This window comes from Schistocerca piceifrons, chromosome 1 (genome assembly GCF_021461385.2).
Source record: "Schistocerca piceifrons isolate TAMUIC-IGC-003096 chromosome 1, iqSchPice1.1, whole genome shotgun sequence".
Classification (NCBI taxonomy): Eukaryota; Metazoa; Arthropoda; class Insecta; order Orthoptera; family Acrididae; genus Schistocerca; species Schistocerca piceifrons.
In genome coordinates this window covers 422,082,011-422,101,452 of record NC_060138.1, presented here as the reverse complement: position 1 = coordinate 422,101,452, position 19,442 = coordinate 422,082,011, and the positions used below count along the sequence as shown (strand labels likewise).

Here is a 19,442-nt window from a genome sequence, read left to right as displayed (position 1 = left end):
GTAAGATCTTTTTCTGTGGTGAAGGGACCATCTGCCTCTTAACTGGTTGTCAAAAATGAGCCTTCCAAACAGAATTTTATATGTCATAGCTGGGGAAATAGTTGAAACAATCACCATCATAACTTTATCTCATCATCTATATGCTCGGAAATTAATTGGGGAGAATTTATCAAAAGTATTATTATTACAAATACCAGTTGGAGTCTACCGAGAACAATGCACCTTCCTGAACAAAAGCATTGTCCTTTGTATGTCCCCAGAGGAGAACAAAATAAATGCCACTTTTGCGAAACACTTGATCGGAGATTGCATTAAAAAGGAATCCTTTTTCTGAAAGGTGAGCTCTTGTTCTTCTCGTATTCACTACACACAAGGTTACATGTAACTTAAATCGAAATGGAAATCTTAGAAAATAAAGATTTGAGATCACATTGTTACCTTTGCTCCATAGTGTCCATTCAAGACCACGTTGGCGTTTGAGTTGTTCAGAAACTATGTTTCTGGGGTATAAGGATTATCTGATGTTACTGTGTCCTTGATTTAATTAATTTCGTGAACTGCTTCAAGCCGAGAGAGAGAGAAACGCAGGTATTATTTCTTTCTGAAGGAAAGACAAACGCTAAGGGCTGATCAATTATCTTCTCTTTAAAATTGTATACTTTTCACTAATTTCGCTCAGTAATAATGCTATTTTAGGCCTGTCTATTTTAAGGCCTAATGGACGTTTTCCATTTCCAAATGTTTTCCTATTTTTACTGATTTAAGACGGTTTTCTCTTTTACGTTTAAAATTTCAGTTCGTTAAACGTATTTAATATTGCTATTAGTGGGGTTATAACAGGAACAAGAGACATTCCATAATAATTCTAAAGTTTAGTAGATTTCTCCAAACGATACTCATAGTCGGTAAGCCCCATTTCTAAAGAGGACGTTGACAGATGAACCTAGTGTCCAGGCGTGTCTTTTTTTCCGGGAGGCATTAGAGAATTGTTTATGTATTTGCTGCAAGATATATCCCCTAATGATGCATAATTTTTTCGCTAAAACTGTTTTTAAAAAATTGTTATCGAATATGAATCTCGCATCACTTTCTGAAAGCAATATTTCATACCTCATAATAAATACATAATATACTGCAATATTGTTTAGGGCAGCGTATTATACATTGTTGCTCCATCGCCTTTTTTAATCCAGATTGATCCTGTTTTACATTGCTGTTCAAATTTCGATTTAAGTATGGAAGTTTAGTCGAATTCGGAGAAAGACAAACAGGAGGAAAATGTGGAAGTGGTATTCGCATGTCGTACTAGCTGACAGAATTGCTATCACCGATGGGTAATATCATTACATCATGACTATTGCTGCCACATGATACTGTTCCTTAATAACAATAAGACACATACAACGCTGTCTGCAGATTTTTAGCGAAATTTATGCACATGTTTTCAGTCCAGACCACAAATAATCGTAGTTCACATCATTTCAGGTGATAAGTCCTCTGGGAGGGATACTAGCAAAGCTTTAACACTGGCAGACAACAGTCGCGGTGCCAGATTATCTTCACCGTTATTTTTGCAGTAATAGAGATTCCAACGTCAGTTTGGTAGATTGAACTCAAACCTATCACAATGTACCAAACTAAGGTGGGAGTGTATTTCTGACTGTGATCTTCTGTGATTGTGTCTCTTAATTAACCAATGACAAGTTATCACATTGAGGTGGTAATATGTCCCTGGCGGCGGTTTTCTTGGACTGTACGGTGTGATAATGCCATCACGACCCACCTGAATGCGGTAGTTGTCCGTTCATGGAATCAGTCTTTTTAAACTATCGACCATACAGTAAAAACAGCAACACAGTACCTTGTCATTAACTACAGTCAGTTGCAGAGTTTTGAATGTTACAGTCTAAAGAAAATAAAAGGAAAAAGTCTGCAGCTTGATTAGCGATCGATATGCACATAACGTTCGAGAAGTACTGAACTCCATAAATAACAAAGCAATAGCTGTTTCCGAACTTTTCATGCACTCTGGACATGAGACCTGAATATAGATTAATTTTCAAGTTTTTAGTGCTAATAAAACTCTATGCTGTTAATTCTCGACTCCGTAGCTGAAATCACTAACACGTGCTAGTATAGTAACGCCTACGCATTAGGAAAACATTTTAAATCTCGATAGTAGAAGAAATTATCATTATCAATATTTTCCTGCAATGAAAAGAGGAGTGGTCACCTACGGTTTATTATTGCCAGGCTGTAGGCAAGAGCGCGGCTTAAATCCTATTCTCTCGTTATGTCACGTGAGGAGAGCGCATTTTGTTGTGGCAGGGTATTAGAATTTTACTTTTTCACGTTGGCTACAGGGTGCTGTTATCACGATGTCCATTGTATCCACGACTAGATACCACGTCACAGAAGGAGATCTTTCCTGATTTGCTAATGTGTAACGATAAAAATCAACCATAAATTATAATAAAAAAGAACTTCAACTACCCTTCTCTCCACTCCCGCCCAGCCGTGCGACCAATTTTATTTAGGCTGTTTTAACGAATTACAGGGGCAACAGAGAAGGCAGTATATCTGAGTTCAAGTCGCATTGTTTCAGTGCCCTGAAGAACGCTTTTTGAAGTAATGGACGAAATTTTGGTTAAATCATTCTACATATGTTGCGGTGCAGAACCCAAAAAATTTCAAAGGTTTTTGGATGAGATGGAGAGCTTACTTAAAATACTTAGATAACGCAGGCTGACGTTATACAGGGTGTCCCAGGAGGGACTGTCAATTTTCATAGAATGACAGAAACGACTATTTGAAGTAAAAAGACTTCGTATGTACATATACCCTATTCCGAATGGTTTCCAACACAGATCACATTTAATGTACATTTGTTTTTGAGCTAGAGGCGCGCGCTATGTGTCTTACCCACCCAACCTCTTTGACGCTTTATTGTAATCCAACCTAGTTCGTTACTTTAAAGTTCTTTGTTCGGGAAGTCTTTCTGCCGTTAAACTAGCCTGTTGAACAAGCAATTGTCCGTGGTGTGTTGTGAGTGAAGCAGTGCGAGGGGTCGAGGATGTATTAGAAGAAGCATCAGTTAAATGTGTTTGTACACGCGCAAGCTAAAATGCCAGGCACTAATGAAAAACACGTATGCAGATATTGTGGGCGCTTTACGACACGTCCGCCTCCTGATCGTAAGGTGTTGACCAGAGTTCTCAGCACACAGTGTGAAACAGGTATTCTTCCAAGTTCCCATTTCTCTTCTGAACGTGTAGTTCAACAGCCTGTGCAGGAACAGCAACACACTGTCGAAACGGAGCAGGTTAGTCCTACTAGCAGCACACGGCGACTTTCTGCACGTATCAGTATCCCACGAATACGTGTATGACGAACTTTACATGCGAAGCGGAAAACTTGTACGCATCTCACATACAGCTTGTCTACAATCTTCACATTGACGAAAGTGCCACAGGAATTGAATGTATAGTAACTGTTGTCCATGTGCACATGTCTAAACGTTATGCTGTAGTGAATAGTACAAAAATAAATAACAATGTCCATTAAATGTGTATTTACTGATGATCTATCTATTTCTTCAGACTCAATGGAAACATACACTAGACAATTAGAATTGCTGGATGAACAAGCTGAAAAAGCTGGCTTACAAATATCCTTTGAGGAAAGAATTTCATGTCAAACGTTAAGGGAACCCCAAACATAACGAAAACTAAATATGGAGATACTGAGAGAAGTAACACGTTCATGTATCTGGCAGAAGTAACCGAATAAAACATATCGTAGAAAGAAGCCATTAAAAGAAGAATTAATAAGATGAAAACAGCATACGATCTCACTGAGGACATATATACAAGAAAACAATTTTCATCAACGCTATACTTACACACTACACTACTGTACTTCGCCCAGAAGCACTTTATGCTGCAGAATGTGTAACTCTGATCAAAAAGGCGATGACGGATGCACTGTAAACCAGAGAAATAAAAATGCTAAGGAAAATTTTGGGAACAAAATGTATTCAAATGTGTGTGAATTCCTAAGGCATCAAACTGCTGAGATCATCGGTCCCTATAATTACACACTACTTAAACCGCCGCGCGGTTTTTGGGAGCAGTTAAAGAGCAAATTCAATAAGAAGACGTTATAATATTGAACTTTATACACATATTGTAAAAATTACATGACTACGAAAAGCAGAATAGCCTTTTACGGCCACATCCAAAGGATGAAACCCAAGAGACTGGCAAAAAAGACGTTCACTTATCTCGGTAAATCAGAAATGGATAACGCTTGGTGCAAATAAGTTGGAAGGGATTTGGACGACCTCCAAATTACTCCATAAGATATGGAGCAAACACTGTTACTCAGAAAGAAATTACAGGACTCTACAGGTCTCCATGAAAAATCAAGAAGAAGACTGGAGCCACTTGTACAGGAAAAAGAAGAGAGGACCATCGAGAAAATGATGAGAGGGAAGTGGAAAAAAAGAAAGTAGAAGCAGTTGAAATAACCGTAATCCACAGCGCCTCTTATGTGAAAAAATAAGAAGTACATAAATTTGTTCTATGTCGGAAATCATTCAGATCAGGGCATATGTCTGTATAAAGTTTTTTTCTTCAAATGATCGTTCCTACCATATATCTGAATACTGAACATTCCTCTTGGGCCATCCTGTAGATACCACTTCAAAATGGCCAGTTGACCGAATTTAGTTGTGGAGTAAACAGAATAATTAACTACGACATCGTACAGCCAAAACGTCACTGCTCCACACTGTGGCTTGAATGAAACAGTCATAGGAACGTAAAGGATACGTTGTACTGTAGTTTCCTGGCCACTCGTCTGTAAGTCAAAGCCAGTTTCCGGTATCTGGGGGAAGAAGGCTTTGGTCCAGCGTGGAGGTGATGAGCCGAATTCACTGTCAATTGTGTACATGATTTGTGATCTGGGCCTGCAATGCTGGTTTCAAGCGTAAGTAGTTTTCCGTGTAGAGTGCTCTAATGCCAACAGGAAATGTCCAATGGAGTTTCCTGCATTCTGTTCCTGTGTCTGATTGGCCGAAAAGGCTGTTATATTAAAAATAATTTTGTGTGGTTCCTTGAAGGTCGCGATATCGGAGGAAAGCGGCCTGCACTGCTCGTGGGCCGTAGGAGACAAGTCTGGGACGGAATCGCGGAGCTGCTACCTAGCTGGAGCAGGAGTCACAGTGGCGCAGTGGTAGGGCACTGGACTTGTGCAAGGAGCATCCAAATGAAAACGAGACAGATGGAAAATAGTAATTGAACTATTAATTATTTAAAAAGTAGTCGCCATGAAAATACAGTTGTCCCACTGAGAGACGTGACGCTCAGTGTCCTGTGAATAATGTTGGCAGTTGCCTACGGAACCATGATTGTACCCAGGCGTATACCTCATCGTCCTAAACAAAGCCACTACCACGAACGTCTTTCATCAGGGCACCAAAAGTATGGATATGTAGGCCTGCCCCTATAATGCCGAGGATGTTTCGAGTACGCTACGAAGTTTCCTTGGGAAGCACTTGCATGTCAAGTTCTGTTGTCTCCCCATACGATTTTCATGTTTTTGGAGCCCTGAAGAAAGACATTCGTGGACGTCGATTTGCTTCGAACGCAGAAATGCACGCCTAGGTATAATCATGATTCCGTAGGCAGCCACACATATTTGTCCATGAAGGCATTGAAAGTATTGTCTCACAGTGAGATAAATGTATTATCAGTTGAGGCAACTGCTTTTGAAACTATAAACAGTTTAGTTGCTTCTTTCCTTCTGTCTCGTTTTTACCTGACTGCTCCTTATATTTAGGAGGACGGTCTTCAAAATTCCTCTCGGCTGTCCAGATTTAGCTTTTCCTTGATATCCTCAAGTGGCGTGAGGCAAATACCAGGACTGCTTCTTCGAGAAGGTCATTGCCAATTGTTTCCCGACTCTTCTCTAATCCGATCTTCGGCTTCAGTTATTGTAACACATCAGTTCCTGATTAACTTCTCGACTTTAAACTCGTGTAAAATTTTATAAATGACCTTTTGACTGTAAAATTATTTATTTGTAAAATCCACTATTATAATTTCACCCGCGTGGCCATTATAAAGAGGAAACAACTATGCTTTAGCATATGTAGAAATTTTAAAAAATCATCTGATATATACAGGGTGAAGCGAAATTCGTGCACTCGGGCTTCGCAGCGCGACTCCTCACATACCAGCGAATACATCTGGCAGAAAAAGGGAGTTAAAGAGAGGCAATCTGGCAACACTGTAACCATATGAATGGTAACTACCACTCTCAGCAAGTATTACGCATGCTGTACAGGTGGTGCAGTGGATAGAGTTTTGGGTCAACATGCAGGAGGTCGAGGATTCGATCCTGGGTTGGGGCGATTTTTTTTATTTGCTAATTTCGTTCTGACGTTTCATAGTGTAATATACACCGTTTCTTAGGTCACATGTATCCTAAATTTACAATATTCAAGCAGTGGGCGAACAAGTGTACTGTAACTTACTTCCTTTGTTTTCGGATTGCATTTCCTTAGGATCCTTCCAATGGATCTCAGTCCGGCATCTGTTTTACCGACGATCAACTTTATATGATCATTCCATTTTAAATCGCTCCTAATGCGTACTTCCAGATAATTTATGGAATTAACTGCTTCCAGTTGCTGACCTGCTATTTTGAAACTAAATGATAAGGAATCTATCTTTCTATGTATTCGCAGCACATTACACTTGTCTACATTGAGATTCAATTGCCATTCCCTGCACCATGCGTAAATTCGCTGTAGATCCTCGTGCATTTTAGTACAATTTTCCATTGTTACAGCCTCTCGATATACCACAGCATCATCCGCAAAAAGCCTCAGTGAACTTTCGATGTCATCCACAAGGCCATTTATGTATATTGTGAATAGCAACGGTCCTACGACACTCCCCTGCGGCACACCTGAAATCACTCTTACTTCAGAAGACTTCTCTCCACTGAGAATGACATGTTGCGTTCTGTTATCTAGAACTCTTCAATCCAATCACACAACTGGTCTGATAGTCCATATGATCTCACTTTGTTCATTAAACGACTGTGGGGAACTGTATCGAACGCCTTGCGGAAGCCAAGAAACACGGCATCAACCTGGGAACCCGTGCCTATGGCCCTCTGAGTCTCGTGGACGAATAGCGCGAGCTGGGTTTCACACGATCGTCTTTTTCGAAACCCATGCTGATTCCTACAGAGTAGATTTCTAGTCTCCAGAAAAGTCATTATACTCGAACATAATACGTGTTCCAAAATTCTACAACTGATCGACGTTAGGGATACAGATCTATAGTTCTGCACATCTGTTCGACGCCCCTTCTTGAAAACGGGGATGACCTGTGCTCTTTTCCAATCCTTTGGAACGCTACGCTCTTCTAGAGACCTACGGTACACCGCTGCAAGAAGGGGGGCAAGTTCCTTCGCGTACTCTGTGTAAAATCGTACTGGTATCCCATCAGGTCCAGCGGCCTTTCCTCTTTTGAGCGATTTTAATTGTTTCTCTATCCCTCTGTCGTCTATTTAGATCTACCATTTTGTCATCTGTGCGACAATCTAGAGAAGGAACTACAGTGCAGTCTTCCTCTGTGAAATAGCTTTTGGAAAAAGACATTTAGTATTTCGGCCTTTACCCTCGATATGTCGGTGAAAATACATGTTTAAATCCGGAGGTTCACATAAACCATAATCCGAAATTGTGCTAAGTGCATTCTCTGAAAATTATTTCGAGCAATTAGTTCATCAGCCCACTCGAATAGTAAACGGTTGTGAAAACACACTTGATCTCTTAGTAACAAATAATCCTGAGCTTATAACAAGCACCAAAACTGATACAGAGATTAGTGAACACAGGGTTGTCGTAGCGAGACTAAATACCGTAATTCTCAAATCCCACAAAAATAAAAGAAAAATGTGTCTATTCAAAAAAGCAAATAAAAATTCGCTCGATGCCTTCCTGAGAAACAACGAAAAGAAAATAAAAATTCGCTTGACACCTTCCTGAGAGGCAATCTCCACTCAGTCCAAATTAATACGGTAAGTGTAGACCAGCTTTGATTAACTTGGCTTGAATTCAGAGAAATAGTATCGACAGCAATTGAGAGATTTAAATCAAATAAATTAGCGAAGAACGGAGCTGATCCCACTTGGTACATAAAACAGATCAGAGCATTCTTGCAGAAACAACGAGAAAAGCATGACAAAATTTAAACGAGCGCAAAATCCTCAAGATTGGTGCTATTTTACAGAAGCCCGCAATTTAGCGCGGACCACAATGCGAGATTCTTGTAAAAGTTTCCACAACGAGACTTTGTCTCGAATCCTGGCAAAAGAGATTCTGATCGTATGTGAAGTTTACTAGCGGCAAGACACTATCAGTACCTTCTCTGCGCTATAGCAATGGAAATACTATCTATCGATGACAGTGCTGTTAAAGCAGTTACTAAACACAGCCTTCCGAAATTCCTTCATCAAAGAAGACGAAGTAAATATTTCAGAATTCGACACAAGATCAGCTGCCAATATGAGTAACTTAGAAGTGTATGTCCTTGGAGTAGTGAAGTAACTTAAATGACCTGATGAAAGCAAGTCTTCCGATCCAGATTGTATACCAATTAGGTTCCTTTCAGACTATGCTAATGCAATAATCCATACATAACAATCGTACACAACCGCTTTCTCGATGAAAGATCCGTACCCAAAGACTATAAAGTTACATAGGTCACACAAATGATCCACAAAGGCAATAAGAATAATCCGCTAAGTTACAGGTCCATATCATTAACGTCGATATGCAGTAGGATTTTGGGACGTAATAGTCTGTTCGAACATTATGAAATACACGGAAGAGAACCATCTATTAACACAGAGTCAACACGGATTTACAAAACATCGTTCTTGCGAAGCACAACTAGCTCTTTACTCACAAGAAGTGTTGAGCGCTATCGGCAAGGGATTTCATATTGATTCCGTATTTCTAGATTTCCAGAAAGCTTTTGACACTCTGTCTCAAAAGCGGCTTGAAATCAAATTGCGTTAGCATAGTCTGAAAGGAACCTAATTGGTATACAATCTGGATCGGAAGACTTGCTTCCATCAAATCATTTAAGTTGCTTCGCTACTGTAAGTACATACACTTCTAAGTTACTCATATTGGCAGCTGATCTTGTGTCGAATCCTTTGATGAAGGAATTTCGGAAGGCTGTGTTTAGTAACTGTTTTAACAGCACTGTCATCAAATGTTCAAATGTGTGTGTAATCTTATGGGACTTAACTGCTAAGGTCATCAGTCCCTAAGCTTACACACTACTTAACCTAAATTATCCTAAGGACAAACACACACACACCCATGCCCGAGGGAGGACTCGAACCTCCACCGGGATCAGCCGCACAGTCCATGACTGCAGCGCCTAAGACCGCTCGGCTAAACCCGCGCGGCAGCACTGTCATCGATAAATAGTATTGCCATTGCTATCGCGCAGAGAAGGTACTGATAGTGTCTTGCCGCTAGCAAACTTCACATACGAGACACGTCTTTGACATTTTGTATTAGATTCACCAGACCAGTAACAACAAAACAAATGGAAATCGTGCTTTACTTTAACCTCGTGCAGTCTTGCGATGGCTTCATATTAGAGAAGTTGCTAAATTTCAGGCAAAATCTTTTATTAGCCATAACTCCGTAACTAAACATTTGCGCACCTATGTTTGTGTGAACTTTTTTCTGTAGTTTTACTTGTAGAATAACATAAAATATTTGCATATCTTCCTGACTCATCCTGTGTAAAATTGTCCGACGTTTCGGCCACAATTGCAAGTGGCCTTCCTCAGGGCCTTGTGTTGAACTCAGCACAAAGCCCTGAGGAAGGCCACTTGCAATAGTGGCCGAAACGTCGGACAGTTTTATATATTGACAAAGCGTTGAACAGCCCAGAATAATTTTATTGGCAGTGACGACAGCTGTGGAAGCTTACTCATACATTCACCTGAAGATGTTCAGAAAATCCGCCCAAAAGCGACATCGTGTAGGCCGGGCGGAGAAGTGAACCTCTCTCCTCGTGAATACGAGTCCGGATGCCTGACCACTGCGCCACTGCCGTGAAGATGAAACCGAGAAGATGGTGAAGGACGCCCGGGTTGGCTCTCGAAGACAAGTGTGAGTGGAGCGTTGGAAGCTGTCAGAAAGCCACTTTTACTGCTAGTCGCAAGGACGGCAGGACCGCCGTAGGCGCTTTCCTGGAGCAGTGGGTCCAGGGGGCGAGGCGTACAAATGTGAGCTCCGCGGGTAGAGCTCCACAGGCGCAGGAGCTGGCGTTCCCACCGGATCCCGGAGCCCGGAGGCCGGTGAGGCGGCAACCTTGGCCCGCGGTCGTGGCGCGCCCGCCGTAACACCACTGACCCGACCCCAGCTCCGCACACCGCCAAATGTCACCTGGACAACCGTGCTCTCCTCCTGCCACCGAGCAGTTCGTGCTCGCCCTGGCCTGGCCTGCCCTGGTCCCCGCAATCACAATTACAGTTTGCGTTCCTACTAGTGGCTGTGTCGGCTCCGCTGACGGCCGGGAGCGCTCACTCACTGCAAAAGAAGTCACGGCATCACTCTTAAGAGGCGGTTTTCAACACTGAGTGTGACTAACCTACGAGGTTCAGATGGTTCAAATGGCTCTGAGCACTATGGGACTTATCATCTGAGGTCATCAGTCCCCTAGAACTTAGAACTAACCTAAGGACATCACACACATCCATGCCCGTGGTAGCATTCGAACCTGCGACTGTAGCGGTCGCACGGTTCCAGACTGAAGCGCCTAGAACCGCTCGGCCACACTGGCCGGCTAACCTACGAGGGTCATCCAGAAATCAAACTTACCCATTTTCTGCGTAGAAGTCCAAAAGTATCCTGGCACCCATTAGTGCACATTAATATGAGTTGTTCCCACCCTTCACCTTTATAGCAACTCTTTTGGGCACTTTTTCAGTTAAGTTTCTGAATGTTTGTAGAGGTATCGTAGCACATTCTATCTGAGGGGCCGAAACCAGAGAAGGTAGCGATGTTGCATGCTGGCGTCTAAGGCAAAGCCACCTTCAAATTCATCCCAAAGGTGTTCCATTGGGTTCAGGTTGGAACTATGGGCAAGCCAGTACATTTCAGGAACGTTCCCGTCCACAAACTATTGCCTCACAGATGATGTTTTATTGCTTTATGACAGGGTGCTCTGTCATTCTGATATAGCCATTGTCTCCGAGTTGTTATTCTACTGTGCGGATCACACAATGCTGTAAAGCGTGTTCACATCCTTCTGCGTTTAGAGTTTCCTTAAGTACAATAAAGGGACCATATCCTAATCACCAATCCGTAACATAATGTTCTCCGTGTTTTACTGTCGGCACTACAAAGGATGGCGACAACGTTTTTCAGAAATTCTCCAAATCCAAACTCTTCCACAGGATTCCCAAATGACATAGCGTGAATCATCACTCCAGAATACTCTTTCTTAGCCATCCACTGTCCATTGGCGTTGCTCTTTACGGCACCAGAAGCTTGGCTTAGCATTGGCTACAGAAATGTATGTCTTACGAGTAGTTGCTCGACTGTTGTACTAGTTTATTTTTAACTTCCTACGCAGAGTCATATTGCTGGCTGGACCGCTAGTAGTAACTTGCAACTCGTGGATGGGTTCCTTCCGCTGAGTTCAAGCGATGTTTACAACCACCTTTCGCAATGCTCTGCGGTCCCTGTTCGTCACAACGCGAGGTCTGCTTAGACTTGGTATAGCTGTGGTTATTACGTAATGCTTCCACTAGACAGTCACGTCACCAACAGCCGACTTGGGCAACTGTAGAAGGGTTGAAATGTGACATCCGATGATTGGATTCCATCTCACAGAGCCCTCCTGACCGACCCATTCTGAAGTTCCTGCATTTCTACTCACGACACTCCCCGCGTTCTTTCAGATGCGCGGATGCGCCTCTCGTGACATCCAGTGGTCAGTTCCGCATCACCTAGGGGTGTCCGAATACCTTTGACCAGGCACTGTATTTAGCCACAATCGCAGAGTGACTGCGTTACGACATAACAGTCGTATGACGGCCGTAAAAATCTCTACTTTCATTGTTACAGCAGTGGGTTGGGGTGGCTGGGCAGTAGGCAGTGCTCAGAAGCAAACGTGTTTATGCTGCTGACGTCACTGAGGAACTCTTGGTACTCTGACTTGTATGTTGGAGGCTATGAAATTTCATGAGTGTTATGGTTTCCGCTTGGATATCTTCGGTAAGTGATTTGTAAGTAAAAGTATTTAGAGTATGTGTACGTAATTCCATGTTGTGCTATCGCTGGTCACTAATGCCACAATAGTAACACTAGGGACTGGAGTAGTGCATCATGCTTTCGCTCCTGATGGAAGTTTTCAAGAGATTTTAGGTATCGATATATTACAGGTAAGACGTTGTGTGTCGCAAAAGCCGAAATAATGCCCTCACCATTTCAAAGACACTGATTATAGTAGAGACTTGCGTCAAGAACCACTAAATTTACGTAGTTCGAAACAGCCAGTAAATTTGGATAAATTTTTGCCATAATCCATGGACATGGTAATTTGCTGTTGGAAATTACTGTGGCTAAGAATATGTGTACCTCACCTATCGAGCGTATCGCTGCTGTTTATCCAGGAATAATTAAAATTTATGCCATTACACGGACGTCGGCATAGGGTGTCAACAAAGAATGGTGGGGTTAGCTCACCACTGCAAAGCACAGGAATGGCGTTTGTCCTTGCTTTAGGGTAGAAATGAACAAAATTTGTGTAAACTAGGTGACAGAAGTGAAGCTCCTCTTAGAGTGTTTGTTCAACAACACAGGAACTCCAACAGCCTAACAAGACTCCAAGATTTGAGTATTTCCCACAACATTCCAGGTTTTCTAACGGGAGGCACGTAAGTGAACTCGCTTATGTTTCCTGTTGATCATACTTTGTAGCGCTGTTAATTTCTCGAGCTAATATACTTTCATATACGTAAATTTTAACATCTTTAATCAACATCCTTCTCCTACTTTGATAAAAGAAATCCGAATGGCAGTGGTTTGACTAAAAGTAAGAAACAGTGTGTGGTAGATCACCTCATTCCAATGCTTTTTACAATTCAGGTACTTAAGTAAAAACGAAAGTGTCCGCCTGTAAGTTGACGTTTTTAAACTTGTAATGCGTTCAAAATTAAAATATGGCGTTAGCTAGATCTAGTTTCCTCACGAAAATTTTTCTCAGAGATGACATAGAAAGTTGCGCGTCCTTTTCAACATTTAGTTTGACTGAAAACAGCAAAAACAGTATACATTTAGCGCTTTTTGAGCTCTGTCCCTGTTTCGATGTGGCAGTTTGAATTTTAAGTCACCAGTGTCTCTATGAAAGGTGGGCAAGTTACGTTCCACATCTGTCGCCTCTTCCTTCCTCCCTTTAAGCCACGTCCACACGCGCGCTACGCAACACCGAAAAAAGGATTCGGCGCACCTCGGCGAGGACTGTGTGGACCACGAACTGCGCAGCTTTGCGCAACAACGAACAAGTTCGACGCTGCGTCGATTCATCATAGAAAACGGCAACTTCGTGCGTGGCTCTGCTTGGGAGGCGTTTCTCGTTTTCCATTATTACTGACGTGCGCATACGACACTGGAACACTGTTGCGCACCTACGAACACACTACGCAGACCTGCGCTGCTACGCGCCGTTCTGCGCTGCGCGCTCCTGTGCGACTGGTGTGGACGCGGCTTCACCTCCCAACACTAACAGAACAGCGGTTTTCATTTCTTCATTTCAGTAGGAACCAAAGCATGCCGCAAATACATCGCGTAAATGCGCAGTTCTTACGTTATAGCGCTATTCCTGAAGCGAAGTCTATTCCTCAGTGATGACATGTTGGTAGCCAATAGCAGCGCAGAACGCTTATTGCCGTTCTTTGTGTTTCCTAAGACTTCACGCTGCAGCAGTGGCTGAAAATGACGACTCATTTCTTCTCCCGCCGACTGCAATATTCGGTCTGTGACAAAGATCCTTGCTGCACAAAACACAGTGCCGATCTAAATTCATCGTCAGCTGTGTCAGGTGTACGGACAGAACGCATGAGCAGATAGGTGGTGCGCCACTGGAGAAGGCAGTTTTATCAACTTCGCCCAACTCTCCATACTGAAGAGAAAGCATTAGAGCCGGCCGTTGTGGCCGAGCTGTTCTAGGCGCTTCAATCCGGAACCGCGCTGCTGCTACGGTCACAGATTCGAATACTGCCCCAGGCATGGGCATGGATGAGTGTGATGTCCTTAGGTTAGTTAGGTTTAAGTAGTTCTAGGTCTAGGGGACTGATGACCTCAGACGTTAAGTCCCATAGTGCTTAGAGCCATTTGAATCATTTGAACAAAGAATTAGTAGTTTGTGGTAAGGACTATGGGACAAAACTGCTAAGGTCATCGGTCCCTAGACTTGCACACTCCTTAATCTAACCTAAACTAATTTACGCTAAGGACAACACACACACCCATACCCGTGGGAGGACTCGAAACTCCGACGGGTGCAGCCGCGCGAACCGTGACAAGGAGCCTGAGACCTCGCGGCTTACTGAAGAGGGTCGTGGGTGAGCGTGCTGCGGCGTGTTATGTCAATCGGCCGCTCTGGCCGAGCGGTTCTAGGCGCATCAGTCCGGAGCCGCGCGACTATATCGGACGCAGGTTCGAATCCTGCCTCGGGCATGGATGTGTGTAATGTCCTTAGGTTAACAAACTGCCTATTGAGTTCAACACCGGCAATGGAGGGTGAAGCTTTGACAATGCCAGCCACTCGTGTGGCGAAACGTCAGAAAAATCATTAGATGAACGTCGGCCGAAGAACCCGAGACAGAAGCCAATAGGCAGTTTGTCAACAAGTGCCCACGAAAGCCTTAACAATTTTGTGTCCTTAGGTTAGTTAGGTTTAAGTAGTTCTACGTTCTAGGAGACTGATAACCTCAGAAGTTAAGTCCCATAGTGCTCAGAGCCATTTGTACCATTTTGAACCACGAAAGCCAGAAGAAAACTGGTGAAAGTAAAATAAGGAAATCGACGAGACGGCCGTACACTTCACTCCTGAGATGACCTCACTCAAGAAAATGCAGAGCACTGAGGTCATGTGATGTCGGAGGCCAAGGTACCATGCTGGAGCGTTACATTTCGCCTCATAGCGGCAGCAAAATGTGCCAGTGCCCCATTGGGTGTCTACCACATTCCGCAACCGTGAGCCGTGAGTGAAATTTTAGCCCAGTCAGATGGGGACTACTAGAAAAATTTACATTTCAGATACATCTGCACTAACTAGGACAATGCATCGCAATGAAGTCAGTGTCGGTTGGTACCCACACATTCGGACGTAATATACGCACATCAAAAAAAGTTTTGCATCACCCCACTTCCCAGATCTCCTAAAGTAGACGGTGATTGTGGATATCGTATCACAGACACAGTCCCTCTGACTGACCAGAGACGTCACTAAACCCACCCAAAGATGTAAACGACCATGACCAACCCCTGTTAGACGGATGGAGTCCGACAGCCGATCAGTTCCAATCATTCCACCAGGAACGAGGTACACGGATCGTGTTGTCTATAGTTCAACCAAGCCTAGACGGTCAGTACCGCGGTTCAAAATGGTTCAAATGGCTCTGAGCACTATGGGACTTAACATCTGAAGTCATCAGTCCCCTAGAACTTAGAACTACTTAAACCTAACTATCCTAAGGACATCACACACATCCATGCCCGAGGCAGGATTCGAACCTGCGACCATATCGGTCGCGTGGTTCCAGACTGAAGCGCCTAGAACCGCTCGGCCACTGCGGCCGGCTACCGCGGTTCGATTGCGTCCGAATTGTTACTTTGTCGCAGGAAGAGCTCTCAGCAAGGTAAGCGTCCAGGCGTCTCGGAGTGAACCAAAGCCATGTTGTTCGTACATGGAGGTGATACAGAGAGACAGGAACTGTCGATGACATGCCTCGCTCAGGCCGCCCAAGGGCTACTACTGCAGTATTATGACCGCTACCTACGGATTATGGCTTTGAGAAATCCTGACAGCAATACCATCATGTTGAATAATGCTTTTCCTGCAGCCACAAGACGTTGTGTTACGACTTATACTGTGTGCAATAGGCCCAACAACCCGCCGAATTGACCGCTCAGGATTGGCATCACGTTCTTTTCACCGATGAGTGTCGCATATGCCTTCAACGAGGCAATCGTCGGACATGTGTTTGGAGGCAACCCGGTCAGGAACGCCTTAGACACACTGTCCAGCGAGTGCAGCAAGGTGGAGGTTTCCTGCTGTTTTGGGGTGGCAGTATGTGGGGCTCACGTACGCCGCTGGTGGTCATGAATGGCGCCGTAACGGCTGTACGATACGTGAACGCCATCCTCCGACCGATAGTGCAACCATATCGGCAGCATATTGGCGAGGCATTCGTCTTCATGGACGACAATTCGCGCCCCCATCGTGCAAATCTTGTGATTGACTTCCTTCAGGATAACGACATCGCTCGACTAGAGTGGTCGGCATGTTCTCCCGACATGAGCCCTATCGAACATGCTTGGGATAGACTGAAAAGGGCTGTTTATCAACGACGTACCCACCAACCACTCTAAGGGATCTACGCCGAATCACCGTTGAGGAGTGGGACAATCTGGACCAACAGTGCCTTGATGAACTTGCGGATAGTATGCCACGACGAATACAGGCATGCATCAGTGCAAGAGGACGTGCTACTGGGTATTAGAAGTAGCGATGTGTACAGCAATCTGGACCACCACCCTCGGAGGTCCCGCTGTATGATGGTATAACATGCAATGTGTGGTTTTCATGAGCAGTAAAAAGGACGGAAATGATGTTTATGTTGATCTCTATTCCAATTTTCTGTACAGTTCCCGGAACTCTCGGAAATGTGCTGAGGCAAAACTTGTTTTGATGTGTTTATCTCGCAAACGGCTCGTTTTTCGGACTCATGTTTACTGAAACGTTTTTACTCCACTTATTGCATGCTTTCATCCGTGTCCGTTTTCGCTATTAATTATGATACACCTTGCATGGAAGACTGTGGCTTTTGGGGTTGAGAAGCCGCAAAAGGTCTTTGCACTGACACAATAAAAAAAAAAAATTATGTGGCATATATGTTATAATAAATAGATTTTCTTTTTATCTTAGAATTTTGCAATTTTGAAATGTAAAAGTTGATTTCAGAGCTGTCCTTTTGACTTTACGAAAACTAGACTTATCTAATCATACAAAGCTTGTAAACGCATCGTCCTACTTATGCAGCGAAGTAAAAGATGCGACCTTTGGAACGTGTGTATGCAGTGCCCTTTGGCTTTCGCTCTCTAGGCTCCATTACACGCTTCGTGCCACGTCGTTAACGAATAGTACTGTGGCATTCTTGACAGCGCCATCACTTAAGCTATAGTGAAACACGCTTCGCCGCCAGTTTACACGACCATCACTCTTGCGAGACCCCCCCTCCCGCTACAGTATTACGGCGCGAAAAGGCTGAGATAAAGTTGTGTTCGACAGAACTAGAATTCATAACCCATGCGGATTGTTTCAGTGGAGATTTCTCGTGGCTCCCCACAATCCACTTTAGGCGGATAACGAGGTCTTTTTTTCAATAACGCCAAAGTCGATTCGTCTCCGAACCTCGTCCACCTAATTCAATTCTCCGTCACCAATGATATGGAAGTGGACATTTAACTCTAACGTCCTTCCTACTCTCGTTACTTCTTTCGCAGGCAAAACAACCATTCCTTCTTGTCGTGGATCGATAGTTCGGAGCCGTCTCTTTGTATTGACTACAAGAACTCTACTGTAAAAGCTTCTTCTACCTGTAAACGGTAATGACAACGACATGCAAATGAGGCACCAAAAATTAAAAAGCAAAATAACTCAATAAACTTTCTAGATCTAACAATAAGCAATAATAAGAGCCACCATAAATCTACGGCGTGTTGGAGACCTACCACGATAGACATTATTAGTAACAATCACTCCTGTTACCCAGATTTACATAAACTTGCATTCTTTACATCAATGACCACCCGAATCACGAACTTCAAGGCTTAACATTTACGCAACACGGAAGGAAATAGAAACATTATGACATGTAGCACAACACAGTGCTTTTAACCCTGAAATAGTACTCAAACTATACGATCAATGGATGCAACAAGAAACACAAAACATACATAAGGAAATAACGTTGTAAGAGAAGAAAAAAATCACAAAAAATTAACTGATATAACGTCATGCGTTGGTCAGATTTGAAGAAAATCAATAAGATATTAAAAAATACGAAGGTAAAATTGCCATCCGTATCATTAACAGTTTACGAACGAAAATATAATAAGGAAAAACGAAAATCCCAAATTTTTCGATCCCAAGAATTTATAAAATTTCATGCAATGATTGTAACCAATTTCACATTGGACAAACTGATAGGAACTACTCAATTACATTCACAGAACACACGTGAAATTATGAAAGTAATCAATCGCCATTTCATATACACTTAAGCTACCATAAATACGAAGGAGAACAATTATACAATGCAATGAAAATTCTACATCGTGTATCCAAAGGAACTATAATGAATAATTATATTGGAAGAACTAGAAATTTATACCACCACAGACGCATATCCAGACAAAATTCTTAATGAACAAACAGAATTAAAGCACAAGCAATATTTAGAAAGCTTTACTGACTTACTACAAGAAAAAAGAATAAATTTCGGCGCTTGCCGACGCTAAGAAATAACTCAAAACCAAATGAAAACATTAGAATTCTCGGCACAAATTATATCTTTGTACAATATTTGGAAACATAGAATAATATGATCTTTGTATAGAGCTATTACCAAAATAGTGGCACTGTGGCTGCGTAAATGTTTTCTAAATTGACTATTTGCAAACTGTCACGAAATTCTGGTTCTTTCATCTTATTCGTGTTCGATCTCCTTATTTTACTTTCGGAAGGTTTTACCGGCTTTAATCTCCATTTCATAACAAATTACGGTTAAAATCCACATCTGCTCCAGAAAATGCTGTGTGGTTTAAAATCTCGTTTCCAAACCTGTGTTCCCATTACATAAGCCATCTAGAACTTTCGTGTGTATCCAGGTCTTTTCCAAGTATGCCGCATCCTTTCGTGGTCCCCAAATTGTTAACAATGGTTCATTTGTACTCTGTGCTGTTTTCTACCAGGTGGCTTACCGCTTCATTACTCCATGTTCCCCTAGTATTTTTTCCTGCTAGATTCGAGTCGTCCATCACAATTATGTGTTCGTCTCCCTAGTGAATGATTTACTCTATCTCACCACACACTTTTTCAGTC

The 19,442-nt window shown here is 42.8% G+C and overlaps 1 protein-coding gene across 2 annotated transcripts in view; it reads left to right on the top strand.

Annotated features, from left to right (window-relative positions):
- Positions 1 to 19,442, top strand: part of LOC124789845 — a 615,167-nt gene that overhangs the window by 326,938 nt on the left and 268,787 nt on the right. The gene's annotated exons all lie outside the window — the stretch shown is intronic.